A 23,365-nucleotide genomic window follows, 5' to 3' on the forward strand; every position below is an offset into this window, starting at 1 on the left:
GATGAATCATGCCAGTCAAATATAGAATGCTCTGAATGACCACTGGATGAGTCTGAAAAAAAAATATTGGACATTTCATAAGTTTACCCTGAATTATTTTAAAATTCAATAGCCAAGATATTTGTACCAATATAATTTAAACATTCATTGGACCTCCTGAGCTGGTAAAGAAACGAGTCTATTGCTTTGTGGGCTGGCTGTGCAGGGCAGAGCTGTCAGCTCCAGCAGGGTCACCTGCTAGCACAGGCTTCACTGACATCCAGGGCACTTCCTGGCTCAGGAAGGTGAGCTGCATTGGTCTACACCGTGGACATGTAGTCTATATTCCTAACTGAATATGGAAAGCACCAGCTGTAAGGAAACATAAATTGTACAGTTGGTTTGGTTTTGCATATCAAATATGTGCAGCATATTATTCACAGATTCTGTTAATTAATCCTGATGAAATCATAATGAGAAAAACATTAACACTAATCGATTTGGATGAGATGGAATTTCAGACCTTCCTGACATGCTTATTTGTGGCACATACCATAATGAAAAACACCAACCAGCTCTCCCCATGCAATGCAAGCATTAGCTTCCAAAATGGTAAAACAGAAGGTCAGCTTAAAAGTCTCATTTTCCACAATGAACAGCAATGCTTTAAATGACACAGAAGAGCATGCAAGTATTAGAGCTATTGTTTCCATAAAGCTATTCTGCTGGTGACTATTCACTTTGCCACATGATTCCTTTCCTAAGCAGCTTTCCAATTTAGGTTTCCATAGGCTACGGTTTGACAGAGAAGCTAGAAGAATTCATGCATGTATATTATGAAGTTTCATTATCCTTTTTTCTTTTATGAATAGCATTCCTTAGAGGATATGTTCTGTGGGTGCTCTGTGCCAAGGCAGCATTATTTTCGCTTCTTGACTAATGAGGGTTCACCACAGAGAAATAAATCACAGGGTTGTGCAAAGTTTTTTTGAAAGGCTCGACAGAAGGCGACTTTTGAAAGTAAGCAGTTGGACCTTCATGAAAGTCCCCCTGGCAAGCAGTATGAGCCAGCATGTTTCCTAGGCTGGTCCCAGGCTGGTCACTGATTGCCATGAAAGGCCTATGGGAGCTCACCAAAATTCTCTACTTGAAAGGCTTGTGAGTAGCTGCCCATGCCAAACACCAGGATTGTGCAAACAGAAATCATAATCCAGGGCAAAGTCAGGCCCATAAGACATTATCTCTCAGCCAAGTTGGAAAATATTGTGTGATTTCTCACTCAGAGTCTAATAATACTCATTCAATCAGTCCTTTCCATCAGTGTTGGGTACTGCTGAAGTTAACATTTTATCTTCTCTCTCTTAAACAAGACCACCTATTTCTATTTAAAATGCAAGTGACAAAATCAAAATGTACCTCCAGCTTTTCATATCTGCATTTTGATTCTGTAATACCTTCAACTGACTAGGTAAAGTGGTGAGTGCATCAGAAGTTTTCAGCAGAAAATGTCAAAGATGAGGTTTCATTCTGCAGAGGTAACACATTGCTTATTGCAGGGGGCTCTGCAGTCTTCTGGAAAGAAAAACAGCAGCAGAGTAACCTTGGAATAAAGTATCCATCTTTGACTACCCTGGAAGAGAGTCCTCTGGTGATTTGAAAAGGCTGTGAAAAAGTGTCCACTTTACACTTTCCTCAAGTATGCACAAATGGGGGGCTTTTATCACAGTTTGTCTTTTGTTTTCTTGTATATTTGTACTCGTGGCTTGTGAAGGCCTAGAAATGAGTGTGTATCATGCCCAAAGTTTATATCCATCTGTCACCAGCACTAGAGGCTGCTGCATTTTAAATCACTTCAGCATACTGCTCGCAGTGACTCAGCCCTGACAGGGGTGTCCACCCTGAGGATGAGAAAATGATTCAGTATTCATTAGTCTAACTTAATGCAGTCTCTCCTCAGCAGGAGAACAGCCAATCATGTGCCTTATCTGTGCCTGCTTCTGTGATTTATCCACTGAGGAGTGACCTACAATCAAGAACTTTACTTAAAATCTTTTCACAGGCAGCTATCTGCCAGTCTGGAGATAAAGCTAAGCTAAACACCCATGCTAATTTCAGACTTTGCTTTTCTTACAATCTGAGAGCTTTCCATAAAGTTTTTGAATAAAATAAGTCACACATACTGCTTATACATCTTCAAAAATCAGAGGTGTTCTGTTTCCTAGACTGATCTTGTGGGGTTTTTTTGTTTTGTTTTTTGGGTTTTTTTTTTTTAATATTGGAAGAATGACACTACTCTTAGTACATCATTCCAGAAATGTATGCTCCAACCTGTGCAGGATTTCAGGATGGTGTTGCAATGTAAAATGAAACCACATAACACTCCAAGCCTTATGAACTTTTTCATTTGTGAAGGTGGAAAAACAGTCTGCTTGACTAAAGAACAGAGAAAGAGAGAGTGGGTCTAATTCCAGTACATTCTTCTCAAATAAACCTGAAGTTGAAACATTTGGAAACTCCCTGCATCATGAGGCAACCTAAAATGCTTTCCAAGGGTGTCTGATTTGATAACAAGATGCAAAGAAGGGGAATAGAATGACAGACCTGTCAGTCTACCTGTAAAAAGAAGTTTTCTTTCTCTTCCCTGTGCTGAATTTTCCTTGTCAAACTTGTGTTTGCAGGTAGAGGGGTAAAAGAGCAATAAGCTGTTTTTTGTTTTTCTTTGCTTTGCTTTCAATACACTCCCAAATATGATTTTTTTTTCCTAGCTTAGGTTTTTTCCTAGCCTAGGTTAAGCTGCAGTTGTGGAAATAATATTTCCAACAAACATTCTGAATCTCAGTAGATTTTGCCCTGTAGCTTTACAGAGCCTTTAATTCAGTCAATATGTGACAGTTTCAGTTTAGAGAAGGCAGGATAGAATGCCTTGACCCACAGCAAAGGGGAAACAAGAAGGATCAGCCCTGAAGAAGACCCATTTTTAGAGGATTCTTTGGCCTTATGTAAATTTAAATTCAGAGAGAGGAAAAATTATTACATTTTTTTCTTGCCTCAGGGTGAAATGATTGGACTCCCAAGGAAGCTAGATAGATTTAGAAAATTCAGGTGCTTTTAAACACCTAGTCAATTTATAGATAGCAGTTTTTCATATAATCCCATGATTGAAGAATGAATGAATATGACAGCCAGCACCTCAGTAAGGTAAGAAATCAGACTAATTTTTTTTTCCAATGTCAAGTCAGTGTCATTTTGGGAAATAACCCTATTTGGGATCAGTTTTCTGAGTTACTTATGGCTTCAAGAGAAAAAAGGTAGAGAAAGCAGCCCATAATTAATATAAGCATAAACTTGTTTTGATTTGTTTCAATATCTCTTCCTTCTGTCAATTCCAAGCACTATCAGATGGAGTTAGCATTAGCCATGAGATTAATTCTCATAATCTTTTTTTCTGCACATCATGTAAGTTATGAGATGTTTTTCAATATTTTTTTCTTAAATTTGGAGAAGTTTCTCCTGGCTCAAGAGTAATAGAGGAGTTTTGTTGTTGTTGTTTTGGCTTTGAGATTTCATTGGTGCATTACAGAATGAAGTAAACCCCACAGCACTGAAAGTTAATGATGGAATTGTATGTGCACTCTACCATTTCTCTTTTTTTTTATTTTACTGAATTTCTACTGAGTGTCATACATTTGAAGTAATTTAGGGTGTTTCCTTGTACTAACAGAACTTATGATTAAAGTAGCTATTTTAATTTGTGTGTATGTGTATGTGTGTGTGTGTGTGTGTAAAGTAATTGTATTGTATCAGATAGCGAACTGGAAATTCCCAATGTCCCAAAGATGTCTTGAAGCCCTGGTTTTGAAAAAACAGCTTTAAAAATCTTGCTTAGCAAGAGTTTACTTCTCTGTAAAAACAACAGATGATTTGTATGCACCTGAACGTTACCATTTTTAAGACTGCCAGACAAAGCCAGTAATAATGATTTGTATGTCTGGTATGTATTGGTATTTTTGAACCTTCTGCTTCTCAGATAAGCAGATGGGAAATGGATGATTGCTGTGAAGCTCTATGGAAGCATATGAAGCATAAAGAAACATAAATAAAGTGGTGTAAACCAATGTGTTTAGCTAGCCTCCAGTTTTAACTCCTGCAAGCACTACAGCAAAGAGATTGGTAACATATACTGATTACGGCTCAAAGGCAAGAGTCAATCTGTAAACTAAGATGGACTATGTAGAACTGTGATTTTTATTTTACATTGGAAACATGTAATTGTCAGCAATTAAAGCCCTAGTAATATTTGAGTAATATTTGAGTCAAAATCACAAAGCTGAAAAACACCAAAGGGATCTTTTTGCATGTGGTTGTCCTTGTTTGTATGTAAGTGCAAACGGTACCTTTTTATTTTTAAAGGCTGGTCAAGAACTGAAACAAATGGGGTACATCTTATGCTTATTTCACCTCAGTATGACAGAAAGCTATGGATATTTGATTTTGTAACCCATGAAGTAACAGAAAATCATGTGGGAAATCATTTATGCAGTACCTTTCACAAATTCTTTCTATCACTTATGTCATGTGAAAGTTGCTCACAAAATACTGCAGAAAAATGCTGAAACTACTGGTACTGCAAGGCCAGTCTGGATCAAGAAAGAACAACCACATTTTTCCTGCTTTCCTTTCATAGTTTTGGAGATTTTTTTCTCCTTTACCTGGGATTTAGTGTTTTGTTTTGTTTTTTTAACCTGACAGAAACAAATCAGACTGTGCTACTTCTATCAATATGTGAGTACAGGAAAAAAGAATTTCAAGAAGAGTTTTCAAGTCCTCTCCAACTGACATTTACTTTTGTATGTGAAAAATAATTAAACTTTGGGCTATTTCCCACTTTAATTTTTTTTCCTTTTCTTTTTTTCTTTTTTCCAGAGCTGGAAGTTAGTCAGGCTATTTGAGTTTTTATGAACACTGTCTGTCACTGAACTTCACTTAATGTCCAGTCAAGTTACCAGAATATTTATGGATGCTCCCTCATATAATTTAACTTCGAGCCCCATATTTTATCCGTCAAATGAAATTGTGTGCAATATTTCTCCTAAATTACTGCTAAGCCATTTAAGAAATTTGATTTTTGGTGGATTTAGTGCTTCTTTAGAAAAGGAGATAATCACTCTAAAATCTATTGAGAATTAAAACACTGACTGATGTAACACATCTCCTCTCTTCTTGTGAACACTCATATTTAAATCTAAGCAATTTCCTTGTCATATTTTACTGAATCTTTTCACTCATCATGTGACTTTCTATCTTGTCTGTCTGTATAAACTTTTGAGGTGGCCCACAATAACATGGAAGATCATGTAATTTTAGAATGCATTATAGAATCAATTTTCATGGCTACTAGTTTAGCAATATTCAACTCTTTGCTCTGAAGACTTTCATTCCTGCTGCTTAGGAGGATAAGGTTTGATTCAATGAGAGGGAGAAAATGTAAAGGGATTTTGTCATCTAAAAGCTGTGAAAAGTCAGCAGTCATGTGTCTGTATTCAAGTCAATATAAGAAGAATATGATGTTAAAATTTAAAAAATAGTATTATGTCAAAAAATAATTTCTACAAAGATGTAGAAATAATATTATAGCCACTTCTTTTGCTCATAAGAGGAAGACAAAGAGAAATATTACTTGAGTGAGATTCTTATTTTAAAATATTAAGATCTTATAATTATATATATACATATAAAATTTATATAATATTACATTAAAAAGAAAAACAGACAAAACCCTAAAAAACATATGCATTCAAGATAGATTGCGAGTATATCCTGAGAGTCCTCTGATCTCTCTCCATGAGTGCTGATAGTAGCAACTGTTATCTTGACATCCATGAGAAATACTTTTCTCTGTGAAATCACATTGGCCCTACCTAGCTGCTTTCTGTAGCATATTCCTGTCTAAAGGGGGAAGGGAGAAAACCACAGGTGCACCATAACTGCAACTTTACCTTATGAAATATATTCTGCTTTCCCTATGGATGAACTGTTCCTTAGAGTAGAATGTTCTGGAATGTGCATTAAATTGCAGTTTGAAAAGGATCAGTTCATAGTATATTTAGCATTATTACAGTTCCCATAGATCTGTATATAAATATCAATAGCTATCAGTGGCTCTTAGATATTTGTAACTTCTTCATTGACTATTGATAAAAAAATCTAATATTCAAAATTGGACAGATACTTGATAAGCTTTTCCATTTCCTTTTTGCAAGGGTTTAATTTCCTTTACTCATTTATTTTTGTGTATTTCAAAACTTTCAAGGTCATAGATTCTCTTAAAGAGAGACTTCTCTTAAAAACAGATATGCAAAAACAAAGAAAATCACTTCAGCAAATTTTGCTTCAACCTGATGGAATACAAATGCACATTTTTTAAGACAAAACAAAAAAATTCTTTGCCAATAGGTATTCTATTTGGTATCTAAATGTTAAAAATTCATTTACAGCTGTAGCTCAGATTTACAAGAGCCCATCAGCAGCTGTTTGGTCTTCACAGGACAGGGGAATTTCAAAGTCACCTGATGCAACTTGACAAATTACCATGATATCATACAAATGGCAGGGATCACCTCCTTTCCAATAATGGCAGCTTTTGGGCACTGTGAAGGTGGAAAAGTTTGGATCCACTTGTCTGTGAAAAAAATTTCTTTTTCAGCAATGTGGTCTCTTTGCAGAGCGAAGAGATAAAAACTGACTGACTGACTGAGTCCTGGCTGAGACCAGGACTCAGTCAGGTCTGTCTGTTATTCTTAACATAGTGGATGAGAGTGTTCTGGATACAAATAGGTTTTTTTTTCATTTTTGGGTTACAAATTCTTTATGATATTGAACAGAATCTCCTAATAAATGTCAAGAAATCACATGGCTGCCATATCATTTATGGTTAAAAGCACATAATGGTCATATAAACATCATGGTTCTCTTCATTTTCATAGTTATTACTGGTAAAATAGCTGAAACATAACCAAACTGATAATTTCATATTAATAGATTCAGAACTGATGTTACACTGTGTACTTTCACTCTCCATGGTAACCATGAATAGAATGTATAACTATTAAAAAGAAGTTTAATTAATTGGATTAAGAATCAAAATTAAGAACCAGAAGTAATAGTTTATTGGTATCAATATCATCTGTGTCATAAAAATGAGTCATTACTTCTGTGGTTAGATGAAGGGAAGATAGGATGTGTTCATGGACATTCTATTTTATTTAATCTATTTTTGATGCGTAACTCATATAATGGAAAGTCTGGTTGCCTTTAAAGGGGGATTTTCATCTCTATGAATTCAGACGGTGTACAACCTAGATGATAGCCAGCAGAAATACAAAACAAAAGCAGTGATGTAAACACTTAAAAGGAGTTTGAATTTGGGCCATCTTCTACTGAACTGTGTGATCCTTGCTGACTCTTTTCTTCACAATTTCTTTTTCCTATATGTTAAATTTTGCTACAGCATATCTACACCAAGAGGGTTCAGACCTTCCATTTCCTGACAACCCATCTGCAGAACAGAAGACATGCTATCACACTCGTATCATTTTAATTAATAATGTATCTAAAATATGTAGGGATAAATAAGGCAAGAATAATCACAGTCTCCAATGCTTTCCTTTCTCCTGGCATGTATGTTCTTCCACAGCTGTCTTTCCACCTTTGACACCCTTTTCAAGATTTATGTTCTGCTCTTTTGCTGTTATGACTGGCTGTAAATAAACTAGATCACTGTATTCCCGTCAGAAAATAACACCTGTCTTGATGACTTATAACTCTCAATTTTTGTTTCCTGTAGGCATGCTGTACACTGATCTTCTACGCCAAGACAAACACTTTCCAAGTGACCAGCTCACGTTGGAGCCACAGCCACCACTTCAGAGAGCAGAGGGAACATGGAGTTAAAGACCTGCTAATTTAACTGGGTTGGTTTGCATCTATTTTTGGTTTGCTTTGAGTGCCAGTCACCATTGTCTAACCTTGCTATCAGAGTTACTGATGGCATTCCCAGTCTCCTCCTAGGCTGTCTCTGTTGGTGTCAGCCAGAACTCAGTCTGCCAGGAGGGGTGGGAGACATTCAGGCTCCTCAGCTGTGGCAGGCACCTGCCCCACAGTGCAGGACCCAGATGAGGCAGGCAGGCATCCAGTGCTGGTCCCTGTGTTTGCTGCAAGAGCTCTTGTGCGACAAGGTTTCGGTAATGAGGGAGCCACAGGGGTGGCTTCTGTGAGAAACTTCCAGAAGATTCCCCCATGGGCAACAAAGACAATTCCAGCCAGCTCCAGGATGGACCTGCTGCTGGCCAAGGCGAAGCCCATCAGCAATGGTGGTAGTGCCTCTGGGATTACAGATTTAAGAAAGGGGAGAACTTCTGGAACAGCAGCCAGAGAGAGGAGTGAGAATACGCAGGAGGAACGGCTCTGCAGACACCAAGGTCGGTGCAGAAGGAGGGGCAGGAGGTGCTCCAGCTGCTAGAGCAGAGATTCCCCTGCAGCCTGTGGTGCAGCCCATGGTAAGGCAGGATGGGACCCTGCAGTCCATGGAGGTCCATGGAGGAACAGAGATCCACCTGCAGCCTGGGGAGGACCCACACTGGGGCAGGTGGAGGCCTGGAGGGGGCTGTGACCCTGTGGGAAGCCTGTGCTGGAGCAGGGTCCTGGCAGGAGCTGTGGCCCATGGAGAGAGGAGCCCTCACTGAGCAGGTTTGCTGGCAGGACTGGTGACCCCATGGAGAAGCCACTGTGGAGCAGTGTGCTCCTGAAGGACTGCACCCTGAGGGAGGGACCATGCTGGAGCAGAAGAGCTGAAACCCTGGGAAGGATTTACATTTGGAAAGTTTGTGGAGACCATCTCCTGTTGGAGGGACTCCACACAGGAGCTGGAGAAGAGTGTGAGGAGTCCTCCCCTGAGGAGGAGGGAGCAGCAGAGACAGCGTGATGGGTTGGTCACAGCCCTGATTCCTCATTCTCCTGCTCCACTGGGGAGAAGGAGATAGACAAAATCTGGACTGAGGTTAAACCTGGGAAGAAGGGAGGAGTGGACAGTTTAGGATTTAGGTTTGTTTTTTGTTACCCTACTCTGATTTGATTTGTAATAGATTAATTTCCCCAAGCTGAGTCTGTCTTGCCTATGATGGTAACGATGAAGGGTCTCTCCCTGTCCTTTTCTCAGTCCAGGAGTCTTTCATTATATTTTCTGTCCAGCTGAGGAGGAAAGAGATACAGCAACTTTGGTGGGCACCTGACATCCACCACACACCATTGACACAAAAACCACTTGCAAGGCAGACTTCCTCCACTGTTAGCAGCCACTAAACTAAGGCAGACCTTCCACTTCTGGATATACAACTGGCTGCATAAACCTTTCAAAGAGAGCCAGTGTGCTCATTCCATCCAGCTGAGTTGCCTAAACACCTCCCATTGAAAGGGGCTGGTTTCCAGCTTGCTGTTTTCAGAGGGGCATCTTGGCTATTCTGTTTACTGGGAAGCCTACCTGTCCCAGGGCATATTGCCCTGCTGAAAATGCAGAGCTGTTCTAACAGGAGCTGTGGATGGGTGGGAGTAGCTGGTGGCACAGCAAAATGTGCTGGTATGATGCATGAGAGTGTACTGGCTGCAGGGCCTGGCTATGACCCCAAGCAGAAGGGATTTTAGGAGAGGACAAAAACAATACCTGTTTTATTGTACAGTGAAAAAATAGCAGCCAGCAGTAGTGCTACCTATCTTGCTCTTCCACATTATTAACAGTCTTCATTTTTCCCTGATAGCAGGAAAATTGTACAAATGTAAAGTTTGAATAGGTCTTCTCACTAAGACTGAAGATAGGAACCAAGTTTCCAACGACCCTATTCAAGTCCTACTTTACAATTATCTACTCCTCTTTCTAGAAAGGGAATGCACCATGCAGTGCTTAAACTGTCTTAAAAAGATAATACCTACTGTTCATCTGAATTAACACTAAGGAAGAGGATTTATCCAGCTGCAGTCAGTTTTAGTTTTTTTCCTCAAGTTTACATTTGGCATCATCCGAATTCTTCCATTTGCTTTCACTAGGGATCTAAAATTGTTACATCTAGAGTAAGAAAGGCCCAACAAAATCAGTGAGAAAAATAATGATTAAAAATATGTTGCATCCTTGACATCTAGAATTGATATTCTCCAAAAGGATATGACCTCCTTTGCTCTTAAATACCGTTATAAATTCCTTGATGTTTTAAAATTTGATTCCTTTATTGACTTCCTTCCACTGTATTTTATTCAAGGATAGAAGGCCTGCACAATTGTGTAAATGATTTTGATGGCATCTTTGTGTAAAAAAAGTCATCGTTCTTATTTTTTATGAAGGAAAAAGAAAAAAAGCATAGAGGCTTTCTGTACCTCTAAGCAAAACTTACACAATCTATGGAAATATTTTTGCGCTTCACTTTCCTATAGAAAGTATTCTTTAATTCCATCTAGTAGGTATAAATTACAGTGCTATCTGAACAGGAAATTATTCAAAATCTCAATTTTGGACTAGCTAGAAAAGCAAAGATGAAATAATTGTTCCAGGGAAATATTTAACAGTTTAAAAACAGATTTTGAAGCACCATATTTTATTCCAAAACTTGATATTCATATGTAGGTGAAATCAATATGCTAGGCTGGAGCCTCACATTGTATTGCTATCGTCATCATCTGTTTGTATTACCTGAGAGCCCTGGAGTCTCCATTCAAGGTTAATCAGTGTATAAAAACCAGATGTTCCCTGCCTCAAAGGATGGATACAGACAGGATGCTACAAGGAAGCAAGAGAATAGTGTTCAGCAGGAGACATAATGGTATCATCACAGCACCACCAGATGGATACGATATCAGTAAAAGAACTTGGAGGTGGACAATAAATTAGAAATAGCTCTGCAGAAGATTCACCATGGTCAAAGGGGGAATACATGGACTAAGCCAGAAGTTTGAAAGCATTGTGTGCAGAAGTTGTGTCAGATGTACAGGAACAGCAGAGTTCAGGAAAAAATCACTCTCCAAAGTTGATGAAGCTTATTAATGATCCAATATAAATTTAGAATGGAGTTCAGTGCTTCTTGTTTCACTCAAACACTAGCAATTCTGATCACCACCAATACTCAGATACACAGAAGAGATCACAGAGTCACAGAATGGTTGAGGTTTGAAAGGACCTGTGGAGGCCATCTGGTCCAGCACCTTTGCTCAAGCAGGGACACCAACAACCCTTTGTCCAAGAACATATCCAGATAATTTTTTAATACCTCCAATGATGAATACCTCCACAACATCTCTAGGCAACCTGTGCAGTACTTGGCCACCCTCACAAGGAAACTCCTGTATTTCACTTTGTGCCCATTGACAGGACCTTTGTTCTGGTCCTGTCCCTTGCCCCCACTGAAAAGAGCCTGGCTTCTTCTTCTGTATACCTTTCCTTCAGGTATTTACACACATTGAGAAAGTCCTTATGAGTTTTCTCCAGCCTGAATGGTTCATATTCTCAGCCTTTCTTGATATGAGAGATGCTCCAGTTTGAGTATATTAATCTTCCTAGTGGTGATGCACTTGAGTCCTTGCTCTATGTCCAAGTCTCACTTGCATTGGAGAGCTCAGCAATGAACTCAGAACTCCAAGTGCAGCTTCCCCAGTGTTGAGTAGAGCAAAAGGATAATCTCCCTTGACCCACTGGTAACACTTCTAACACAGCCCAGGACACCACAACTTGCTGTTACAACGAGGGCTGTTCAGTGTTTGACAGTAGGGGAAAAACAAAAGGGCTTAAGATTTTTACTTTTAAACTTGATTTTTTAAATTATTTTTTGTGATTTTTTAAGGGGAAGATATTAAATCTATACTAGACCAAGAGGAATACAAGGTCCTTAGATATGGGATTATAAACCAGTCCTTTAAAGGGCCATTTGATAGCAAGCTGCCACTCCATAATAGGTTTTTATCAACAGTTAGAAAAAAGTCAAAAGTATAGAAAAGTCATAGAATCATAGAATATGGTGAGTTGGAAGGCACCTGCAAAATTCATAAAGTCCAAATGCTGGCCCTGCACAGGACACCCCAGGAGTCACACCATGTACCTAAAAAGCATTATCCAAATGCTTCTGGAACTCAGGCTTGGTGCTGTGACCACTTTGCACAGATGCAAGTGCTCAAACACCCTCTTGGTGAAAAGCCTTTTCCTTTTATCCAACCTAAACCTCCCCTGAAACAACTTCAGGTGTAGCCACATTTCTCTTCACAGAGAAAGGCAAGGAACAACTTCCCAAGGATATTTTCTGGGATTCAGATTTTCTCAACCTCAGAGAAAGAAAAAACAATTCTTATCTCAATTGCTGTGCCTCTTGTTGTTCACAGGTGGAATGCATTGTGGAACATTGTTTACCTGAAGGGAATTGGTAATTGGATTCTGGTGTGAGTGTTTTGATTCATTGACCAATTGAAACCATATGTGTGTGTGTTGGGCTGACAGTCACGAGATTCTAGGCAGTTGAGTGTTTGGTGCAGATTCAGTGCAATATAGTATAGAATAATATAGTATAATAATAATAATAATAATATCAGACTCCACTGTGATATTGTGGAGTCCTCCTCATCATTCCTCACCTGGACGTCAGGAGTGCCCTGCTTTTCCCATACTTCAGGCCATTTCATTGAGTCCTATTGCTGGTCATGAAGAGGTCACTACCTGCCCTTCCACTTCCCTTGTGAGTATGTTGAAAAGTGCAGTGAGGTGTCCCCTCAATCTCCTGCTGAGCAAATCAAGTGTCCTCAGCCACTCCTCACACAGATTTACCTCAAAGCCCTTCACCATCCTTCTTGTTCACCTTTGGGCACTCTCTAATAATTTAACATCTTTCTTATATGGTGGTGACCAAACCTTCGCACAATATTCAAGGTGAGGCTGCCTCAGTGCAGAGCAGAGCAGGACAGTCCCCTCCCTTGCCTGGCTGTGATGCTGTGCCTGATGCACCCCAGGACAAGGCTGGTCCTCCTGGCTGCCAGGGCACTGCTGACTCTGTTCAACTTGCCATTGACCAGGACCACCTGGTCCCTTTCCATAAAGCTGCTCTGACCTCTCATTCCCCAGTCTAGGCACACAACCAGAGTTGCCTCATCCCAAGTGCAGAATCTGGCACTTTTCCATGTTAAACTTCATATGGTTGGTGATTGCCCATCTCTCTGATTTGTGAAGGTCTCTCTGTAGGGCCTCTTTGTTCTCAAGGGAATTGATAGCTCCTCCCAATTTAGTGTCATTGGCAAACTTAATATTATTTTGAATACTAAGTTACATTAAGGGAAAAAGCAAAGTTCTCCTTTTGAGATCATCCATGCTGTCTTTATTCTCAACTATACCAGAAGATTATTGTCGCATTAATCTTCTGTGAAAGGAAAATAAACAGTGTGTTAAAAGGTGAAGTGGATTATTCCTGATACTGAAAAATGTTTTCAAGACATTTTTGAAATAGTAAGTGCCTTTCACAGCTCACTTACCACAGTTTTTGCAAGTAAAACTAGTAGCTTTTAGGTCACATGAATTAATATACAGTGGTAGCTTTTACAACTTCTTATACTTTGCCATATTTATCTCTCCAAAATATTTCAAAATGTAACACGTTCAGTTGTAAATGTTGATCTCTGTTTAGTCAGAATGATTAAGTGGCGGTCATTGTAGCATGACTCATTGCTTCTGAATAGGAACATTTTCACAATATTATCTTTGTTATGAAGTGCAGTTATGATTCACTTCATTCCAAGTCTTCTTCAAGTGAGGATAGTTATGATTACATTTGGAATACTTCATGCTACTTGGTGATTTACTGGTAGTGTGCTCACTACTTACGTTGTTGCTTTCTAAAGGAGGAAAATAAAAGAAAGGTTGACTGCATTCCTTAGAGATTGGTGCTGCCAAAACCATATGTTTTCATTAGATGCAAATGAACCTCCTTAGAGGAAAATCCTTCAAAAATTCTTTTAGAATTTTTCCACAAAGAACAGGAGGTTGCTGACTCATTTGGTCTCATACAAGGTTCTGACAAAGACACAGGTTAAAGTCAGAGGCAGAGCTTCACTCTTCAATGGAGCTTTGATTTTACGTATGTCACTAGCTCTGAAGGAAGATTGCAATAAAAGAGTTACTATAAAACTTGTCCCTATTGAGCTGCATTATCTGAGCTGGTGTTTGAAATAGAACAGCTGAGCCCAGCTTGTGTACTAATATTGGTATCTGGGATGGTGTTCTTGCATCTGTGTGTGACCTAACCTAGCTTTTGCTATGTTGACCTTGTACACTATGTTCGGTGTTTCAAAGGTAGCTCAATATCCAATATCCTATTTCTATCCCTTCAAAATGCTGTTCTAATAGTAAAGAGAAATAAAATCTTCTAAATTACTTTTTTAATCATAGAGCCAGCAGCATCAAGTGAAGTATATGTTTTAGACACCCCTAAATAGATTTCTTTTGGTTAGTCTATTAAAGTAAATAAATGTAAATATGCTATCAATTTTAGAGCATACTGATCTACACATTTTTGTTTTTTGCAAAGTAAGAATGTGAGTCTTGAAACAATCAAAGCATTCCAGGTATGCTTGAAAAGGAAAGGTTTTCACCTTTCCAAAAAGCAACATTTCATCTTTTTCTTCCTCAAAATAAACAGACACATTGACAGACATTACGGGAGCTGCTGAATTTTAAAGATGTCATCTTTTCTGAGAGAAAAATAACATTCTTGACTGCAATTTTTTGACCACTACTCCTTCAGATCTTTTAATGTGCTCTTTTTAATGTCAGAGAGATGCCTCTGCTTGCCTTATGTAAGGCATGCCTAATATACAAGTTAGCTCTGCATTAGTTCTGCCTTCTACATAATGAGTCAATTCAAGAAGGAGTTGCATTTGTCATTTATATGTACCAGAAGGTGTGAGCATGGACTGAACTGTCTTTCTTTCACAGAATCATATTCACTTTCTCTTCAGTCCACTTCCATGTCACTTAGGCTGTAACTTAATTTTTATAGATTTCATACTGGGCACATCTTTCTTAACCTCACCAAGTAATAGGGAGCTACTTAATCAATTTAGCTGCCTCAGGCTTCTATGGGAATGAAAAGGCTATGTTTCTTCTGTTGTTTCCATTAATAAAAAAAAATTAAAAAATCAAAATTAACACCTCACTGTTGAACATACAGAAAGAGACCTAGTCATAATGTTGAGGCAATCAAGAAATTCTTTTTCAATGGAGTTTGATAGCAGAAAATCCACAGCTTTTTAAATAGCATTCAATCTACAGAAGGTATTTCATCTATGTAGGGCAATAAATACAACTACACCTGCAGCAGTTCTGGACATCTCATTACACAAGAGACAGGGACAGATTGAAAGAAATACAGGGTAGCAAAACAAAAGTGATAATTCACTTGCAAAACAGACTTATGGAAATATTAGAAGGGCTACATACATACGAGTTAAGCCAAAGAGGAAGTAAATTGAGACAGAATTCCACTGCTATTTAAATAATGCAGAGACAGGAGATGGACATATGATGTATTTGTTTGCCTGGTCCTAACTTTGACATAGCCACACTGAGTTTAGAGCCACAAATGAAATATTTAGGACAATGCCAGGAAAAGTCCTCAGCTGTGTCACTCAAAGTACTGGGCTGTGCTGAACTGGATATACCACATCAAGATACAGAGCTAAGAAAAATGGACTCCAATATAACCAACCCCCTCCAAACTTCAAAAAACCCACCACAATTCAGAAGCAAAACGAAGAATTGCCAGAGTAAAGCTCCTCAGCTGCACAATGGGGGCAATTTCTCGCTCACACAAATTAATTTCTATCACCTAAGGTGTTGATCTAGTTGTTTTCTTAAAACATTGCTGCCAGCATGGTAAGATGCTGTAGTGATCTTTTCTTCTATTGATTGAATAAAGCTTCCTTCTCAGGAGGCACTGACAATAAAATAGCAAATAAGTTTTATTTTCTGGAGAGCCTTCAAACTCTCATCTACAGAGTAAAAAACCCACATTGTTGGGACATATACAATAACAGAGCAAACATCACTGCATCCTGAAAGTTTATCCCTTCAAGTTCCAAAACTTTATTCCTTCCAGTCCAAATTCTAGCTGCACTGAAAAATTTGTCTTAGTACAGAGATGTTGAGAAAAGTTTTGTAAGAGGAAAATACTAAAGTTACACATTATTCCTTATACACAATTTATCCAGGAGTCTTTCTGGATGCTGAAAAATTCTGAATCTTCACAAGGTTCATCTCCAGAGTTCTGAAAAGATCGAATTTTTAAAACATCATCATATAGAAAGTGTTTGCTGAAATATAATCAGTACAACATCAATAGGAATACTTTTTTTCTAAAAAATGTTTTAAAATATTTTCTACTAATGGTCGTTACTTGAAAAGAATTCTCTTTTCATGATGATGTGATTAATTCCTTCTATTTTGTCTCTCAGGGAAGAATTCATAATGTCATATTTCTTTTCAGGGAGTCAGAAAGAAAAAGAGCTAAATCCTTCCAATCTTATTGCAGTAACGGGACCAGATGCCCCAGAAGGATAGCAATAATCTGATCCATAGTTGTGCTGATTTCTTTTTCTGCAAGTGCCTTCTCATTTGTGGGATTTACCAAAGGTAATCAATAAACATTACAGTGATCCTATATTAGCTTTGCATATTAGCTTATTGGTAAAGCAGAAATATTAATAATAATTAAAACAATGCTCTATTCCAATCAGCAGTTTGTAGCAATGGTGGCATTTATTCAAAGTATACAGAAATGTGACTCAGTTCTCCTTGCTGAGAAGTTCTGCCATGATTATTAATTGTTATTTTAACATAACAGGAAATTTAGCTTAAAGCAAATGTATAAATTAAAGCCCAGATATTTAAGAAAGATGTCATAATGATAAGAGAATTGCACTTAAAGGCAGGCAGATGGGAGATGCTCAAGGGGGCTGCTCTGCAGGACAGTATACAAGTGAGTCCTGCTTGCACAGACTGGACAACTGTGTGTGGCAGCTCAGCTCTGTCTTTCCAGAAAGGAGGCCCTAAGCTAATGAAAACTGCTGCCAACAGCAGCCTACACAAACTCATTTGGCTGCCAAGCTGCAACAACATCAGGCTGTGAAGTTGTTTTTCCCTGTTGTTGCCAGACTTATGAAGGGACTATCACTTTAATGCCTTTTTTTAATTTTAATTTTTTTCTAACCACAAATTAGCAAATATCTATTTTCTTTTAATTTACTGTGACAAGACCTATGGGGCACCAGTACCAACAACACATAGAGCTCTACATCTGCATTTTTATTTTACAGAGGAATAAAACCCAAACAAAAATAATAATCAGTGAATACATATTTTCCTGTTACAAGCTAGGTTGGCAGTGGTCTTGTTTTAGATGACAAGCCTTCATAAACAGTCAGGAGAGACAGCTGTGCTCAGAATTGTGCACCTGTAGCATAAGTCCTCTCCCTCTTCCAGCTGATTAGGGGCAAGAAGATTTAAACATGGAAAAAAAATATTGGCAATGGTTTTTAATTCCATAAAAAAGAATAGAAACATTTAACATGCTGAGCACTGCCTCAAAGCTTATTAGAAAGAATTATCAGCTTGAAAGCAATTTAGAGGTACACACATTATATAGTACATTCACTGTCAACAAGCAATCATACTGCCTCAAGTTGAGAAATCACAGAAGTGAAGAACATCAGTGGGGAAGTGAAGCCAGCTAGAGCCTGGATGAGAAAGGAGGAGAGTTAAAGTCAATTTATTGACTTAACTGAACTGACTCTGAAAATTCAATGCCTGTTTTCAGCTCTAAGATGTTTTAATGCAAATGCCATAGGTTGCTAGCCTACATTATTTTAGGATATGACTGCTAGTATGGATCCTGTTGCTGAGGAGCCTAAATGTTTATAGTATCCAAAGAGCCCCAAATATGCCTTTGTAGACCTAATTTTATAATGATCATTATCACTATTAGGTCACTAAGGTGAGATGCATGCTAATTTTTTCCCCAGAAGTTCTATTTTGGTGTTATTTTTAAAGAAGTGTGTATTAAAAACTGTTGTTCCCCTTTATTGGGTCCCAGTAGAACTACTTGTGGCCTTAACTTTCTTGGGGAATAGGTAGCCAATTTAAAAATAAATCTCTCTTGCTTCAATTAATTGTCCTTATGCTAGAGTTTTCTTTATGCCTCCTAAGAACTCACATAATACTTTTAGTCTCTGATCTGCACCATCTTCTCTTTTCTTAAGACTGCCTTAAATCTGGGCTTTCTGCAGGCTCCATATCAGACAAGGCTCTTCCACATTTGCCGTGCGATGCTCGTGTCCGTCCCTAAGTCAGCTGTGAGCCAGCCACGAGCAGGCAAAGGCCAGGAGACTGTGCTACTGAGGAGCTGCCACCAGATTCACACAGCCCACCCAGCTGCACTGCTGCTCTTGCTCTTCTCCACTGGCCCCAGATGACAAGCCCTCACTGTTAGCCCGTTTCCTGACCCTGCAGCTGCTCAGAGGTGTGTGGTTCCAAGGACTGTTAAAGACTCCACAACATTACAGCTGTTCCCCAGACCAGCTTGGCAAGCCAGAATGTAACATGTTAGCTTTGATGCAGCAGAAATTCATGATGCTCAGGTAATGCAAACTGGCACTCCATCTCTGTGTTCAATGAGGGGGTCAATAAATGCTTCTAGGTGCATAATAGAATTTTTAACTGTCGCTTCCTGTCACTGGAGTTTTTCTGAGCAGCAATGCTGGAAAATCTTTAGGGTGGAATCACACCTCCACGAGTTACTTTTGGCTGTGGCCGCTGCAGAGCTGTGCACCATCTGTCATGAAGGCAGCAGAGAGGAGCCTTGGAATAGCAGCCCAGACTCATGTGGGAAACACTGGCATTGGCTACATGACAGAGCAACTGGGAGCTTCATGAGGCAGGCAACAGCTTCCTATTGTAACCTCCCGAGAAATGACAGCAGAGCCATTGCACAAAACTGATCTGGGCCCTCAAGTAGTTGAAGAGCACCACAATGAGAAAAGATGTGGCAGACAATTCTCTGGTCTTGTTTATACAAGTACCTCTAACCTATTCCTGCAAGCAAGAGCAGATCCTGTGCCTTGAAGTGTTTTTTCTCCCCAGACTCTTACACCCTGCCATAACAAACATTACAACATGTGGGTAAAAAAGTATTTTGGCACAGAGCACATGTCTGTGAATGACAGTAACACTCCTGAATGCTCTTATTAATAATGGAATATGGGAGAAATCAGGTGTGCATAAAGAAGATACACATGAAGGATTTGTAGTAGCTTTAAGCTCTATCTACTCAGAAATCAAAGAAAATAAACTGTGAATTTACAGCTAATGTCTCCATTTAGTATAGTTTAGAAAGCTGAAATTGAATCTCACGTGCTGTGTTGTATGTATGTCAGGCTTCATTATCTATGCAATGGGAAATTAGCAGCAGTTACTTAGTGCCCAGCAGGATATTTGGCAGCTGTTTGAATCAGGAGCTGATCATCGAGTTTAGAGAGTTGACTAGAAAAGAGAGAAGACTAGAAAAATCCTACAGTGCAAGGAAAAAGGCTTAGTTAAGAGCCTTGTGAAATCAGAGAGAAACTTTCAATTAATTTCATAGTGAGTTGTGTAGACCTTTAATAAAGATTCATATGATCTGAGTAGGAACTAACAAGGAGAGTGAAATGGCTATGACATCTACAGGATTGGACAAAAGTCTTCTTTCAACAAAGAAAGAAGACTTTCATCTGGAGAGACTCTGGAGTTTTGTAGGAGTTGGAGGAACAGCTGGATTCCTCCCAAGATTCACCAGAGGATGGTAACTTTACACATAGGATTGATTTTAAAAAGCTTCTTTTAGTGAAAGATAAAAAATATGCTGGCCAGTCATAGATGGTTGTCTAGGTTTTATCTGTAGTCAGGAGCAGCCATAAGGCAATCCAGTCCCTCTATTTTCCACTAACAACAAAAGAAGACAAGATGGCTGTCTTATGCTGCAAATCTTAAAGGACTAAGTTTATGTACAAAGAGTGCAACTATCAGTTGTTATTAAGCAGTGGCACTTGGAAGACTGTTTTGAAGAACTCACAAGATAATCCAGGATCTACTTCTTGGAACTTGAGCATTGTCTTTTTACAGATCGAGTTGTAATTTTGTAATTGTATCTCTTTTAGAGAACCATTTACTTAAAAGAACAAAATTACATTCAATTGCACTTTTATTAGATAAAAGGAAAGCCATTTTCTGCAAAAGTGGCTATTTAGAAAACACTGACATTGTAATTGTCTTTGTTTATCCTGCTGGACAGAGCTTGACCAGGTGGAAGCTTCCCAATGGAAATAGCAATGATGAGAATTGTTGAACATTTCATCTAGTCCTCATAACTCGTCTTCATTGCTCTGAGAAGGCATAATAGGAAAAAAACCCCTCATAAATGTAAAGCAAGGCCTTAGGCTGAGCATTTGGAGAGAAATTACCTGTAAGGGTGGTGGAAATTACCTGTAAGAAGTGGTAAGAAAGCCAAGAAATTTCTTAGGGAAGTGTCAGCATTGGACTTTTTTGGAAATCACGTTATTGGCAACTGATCTTTGGGCAGATGGATGGTTCTTTAAGGATCAGAATCTTCTATCAGAAAGGAGTGCTTTGAACTCAGGATAGTGATCTAGTATAGAGACATACAGCCTTTTTTTTCTACTCTCAGCCAGATGCATATTAGACAATTGAGTACAAAGATAAACCATTATGATGTGCTACACAGAGCACTTCCATTATATCTAGACTTAAGCTGTGATCAATCTTGGATAAACTAAGATTTACCTTGATGATGCAGTTTGAGAATTCTCTACCATGCTGGGCAGATGGTTACCTTGCAAGCCTCTGCTCAACCAGCTCCAGTTATCAACTATATCTCAACACTTTTTAAATAGTCACAACTGATTTTTAATGTCACAGACTCAGACAAATAAATGGGTTTGATATTCTCCTGCTTAGACATCAAGACAACAATGAAAAACCACTCGTCTTGGGCAAAAATTATTAAATCAAAAATGGTATATGCATTGACATATATTTGATACTTCTTCCAGATGATCTTCTGAGTATCTTCTTGCATTTATCATCTTGAATATGCAGGACACATTGCAACACCTTGCTGTTAAAAGGCCCATTAACAGACATCAGTGCAAAGAGACAAAAATAACTGTGTCATGTTTAAAGACCTTTACTAATTTACCTGAATTGGCAAGAAAATTGAAAATATTATTTAAATGTAAAAATCAAACAGTGGTGTAGTAGCTAATAATTAAATTATGTTTTAAAAAAATGTATGAAGTTGAGTGTCTCATAAGGCTAAATGGCTAAATGGCTAAATGGCTAAATTTAAGCTACTAAGTGGTTAAAATACTAATATCAAGCAAAAAAGTCTGCTGTAATGAAGAAGGGCAAGGGTTAGGAATTAAAAAGAATCTCATAAAATAGAAGCTGTTTCCACATGATATGATGATATAAGGCTCTATGAGATATAAGGTGCTCTGATAATCCTTGAGGAGTGATTCCACTTAATCCTACTTTATGCCACTTTATTTATATATTTTCTTGCTTCACCTGCTTGTAGCAAACATTAATACTGATAAAAAACTATATTTCTGATGCAGTGCATAATGATCAGAAAAAAGAACACTTTTAATAAAGTTCTGTGATTGAAATGGCTTCTAGGAGATAGCACACTTACATTTTTTCCAACCTGAACTGTAGCATATACTACACTTCTAAAATTCAAAGGTGCTGCAGTATCTCTTCCTTACACCTCGGTTTAAAGATATAGTCACTGGAATGATAAGGCTCATTTAAGCATAACATCCTCCAAGGGAAGTAAAAAGGCTACATAAAAAACAACTTCTGAATTCTGAGGACAAAAGTTGACATGAAGAAAGAAAATTTAAAAAACAACATTCATTTTACCTGTGGATCTATCTTGTAAAGAAAGTCAAGTCTTTTTTTAACAACATAATAAATCTTCATGCAAGCACTTTAGTGTGACCATTGGAAAATTGAGAGCAAATGTATCTCCTACACTGAAAAATGAAGAGCTAACTGGACCAAGCTATTGTGGAAGTGAACATCTTCCAGTTCCCGTACTCATGGATCTTCAGCCTCTTTAATCTAGACAGCTGAGGGCAAAACTCAAACTTGACTTCTACAAAGAGTTTCAGGCAGCTGAACATGGCTTGCTGATATCACAAAGGAACAGAAAAATGATGTCTTTCAAGCCTCTCTTGAAACAAGTCATTTATTTTTCTATTTTAATCTGAAGTTTAATCAAATCAAACCATATGAATAGGGATAGCTTCACCAGTTCAAAAATGTGACTTAAAGACAGGTGGTTTCTCTGTCTTGGTTTGAAAAGACAGGTGTCTGCTAAGGAAGGCAGGAGCCTCTCTTGAAATGGAAAATGTAAACTCCCTCTTTCTGAATTATTACAATTTTGAAATTAAAGGGCTCTCAGGCAAAGATACGGGAGTAGGAATAACAATTACTTATTATGAAAAGTAAAAATAATTTCAAAAGCGCAGTAATACAAAACAACACTGACAGAGTCAGAATACAACCTGACACTTGGTCAGGGTGCTAGTAGCAGTCTGATTAAAGGGTGGCTGGCTGCAGCCCTCCTGGAGCGACAGATGTGGTTCTGTTGAAGCAGTGATCTTTAGAAAGGTGTAGTTTTCCTTTGAAGGTCTGGTGGTGGGGTAGATGGGCCTGGGAATCTGGTGGGAAAAGGCTGCCTGTGGTATTCCAACTCAGATTATATCCAGTTAGGAATGCTTGGCTCCTCCCCCTGGGTGGAGCATCCCACAATGGGATGATGTAATTTGATCAGTCATGCAGTGAGACTTGGTGGCCCATCAACAGGAGATACCTCCCGGAGGGAGGATGGGTTGTGGAGGAGATAAAGAAAACTGCCCCACTTGGTTTTACGAGGTGGCGCGTTAACAGAAGACAACTGCCCCACCTCTAACAGATGGCAACAGAATACACACCCCCAGCCACATCTTGCATTTGCAACCTAAGGCATTTCTCTAGAAGCATAATACCAAATTAGACACTCCTACTCAAAGATATAAAAAAAGTAGAACTTTTTCCACATGCGATTTTGTTATATAGATCCTGCAATATAATTAAATTATACTTAATTAATTTAATTAAACTAATTATATTTAATTAAATTAAGAAGTCTAAGACATCACTGCATTGTCAAAAAACATTGTTAGAGGATTTTTAAAATTTAAATCTCTTGCTAAAGCAGAA

General features: G+C 38.5%; 1 protein-coding gene across 1 annotated transcript in view; it reads left to right on the forward strand.

Annotated features, from left to right (window-relative positions):
- LOC143694067 (uncharacterized) overlaps positions 1-18,213 on the forward strand; it is an 85,231-nt gene extending 67,018 nt beyond the window's left edge. Inside the window, exon 4 of the mRNA XM_077178026.1 lies at positions 7,823-18,213. The gene's annotated coding sequence lies outside the window, so the exon portion shown is untranslated. The remainder of the gene's footprint in view (positions 1-7,822) is intronic.
- Positions 18,214-23,365: the final 5,152 nt, after the last annotated feature.

Source organism: Agelaius phoeniceus, chromosome 5, assembly GCF_051311805.1.
Source record: "Agelaius phoeniceus isolate bAgePho1 chromosome 5, bAgePho1.hap1, whole genome shotgun sequence".
In the NCBI taxonomy this organism is placed as follows: domain Eukaryota; kingdom Metazoa; phylum Chordata; class Aves; order Passeriformes; family Icteridae; genus Agelaius; species Agelaius phoeniceus.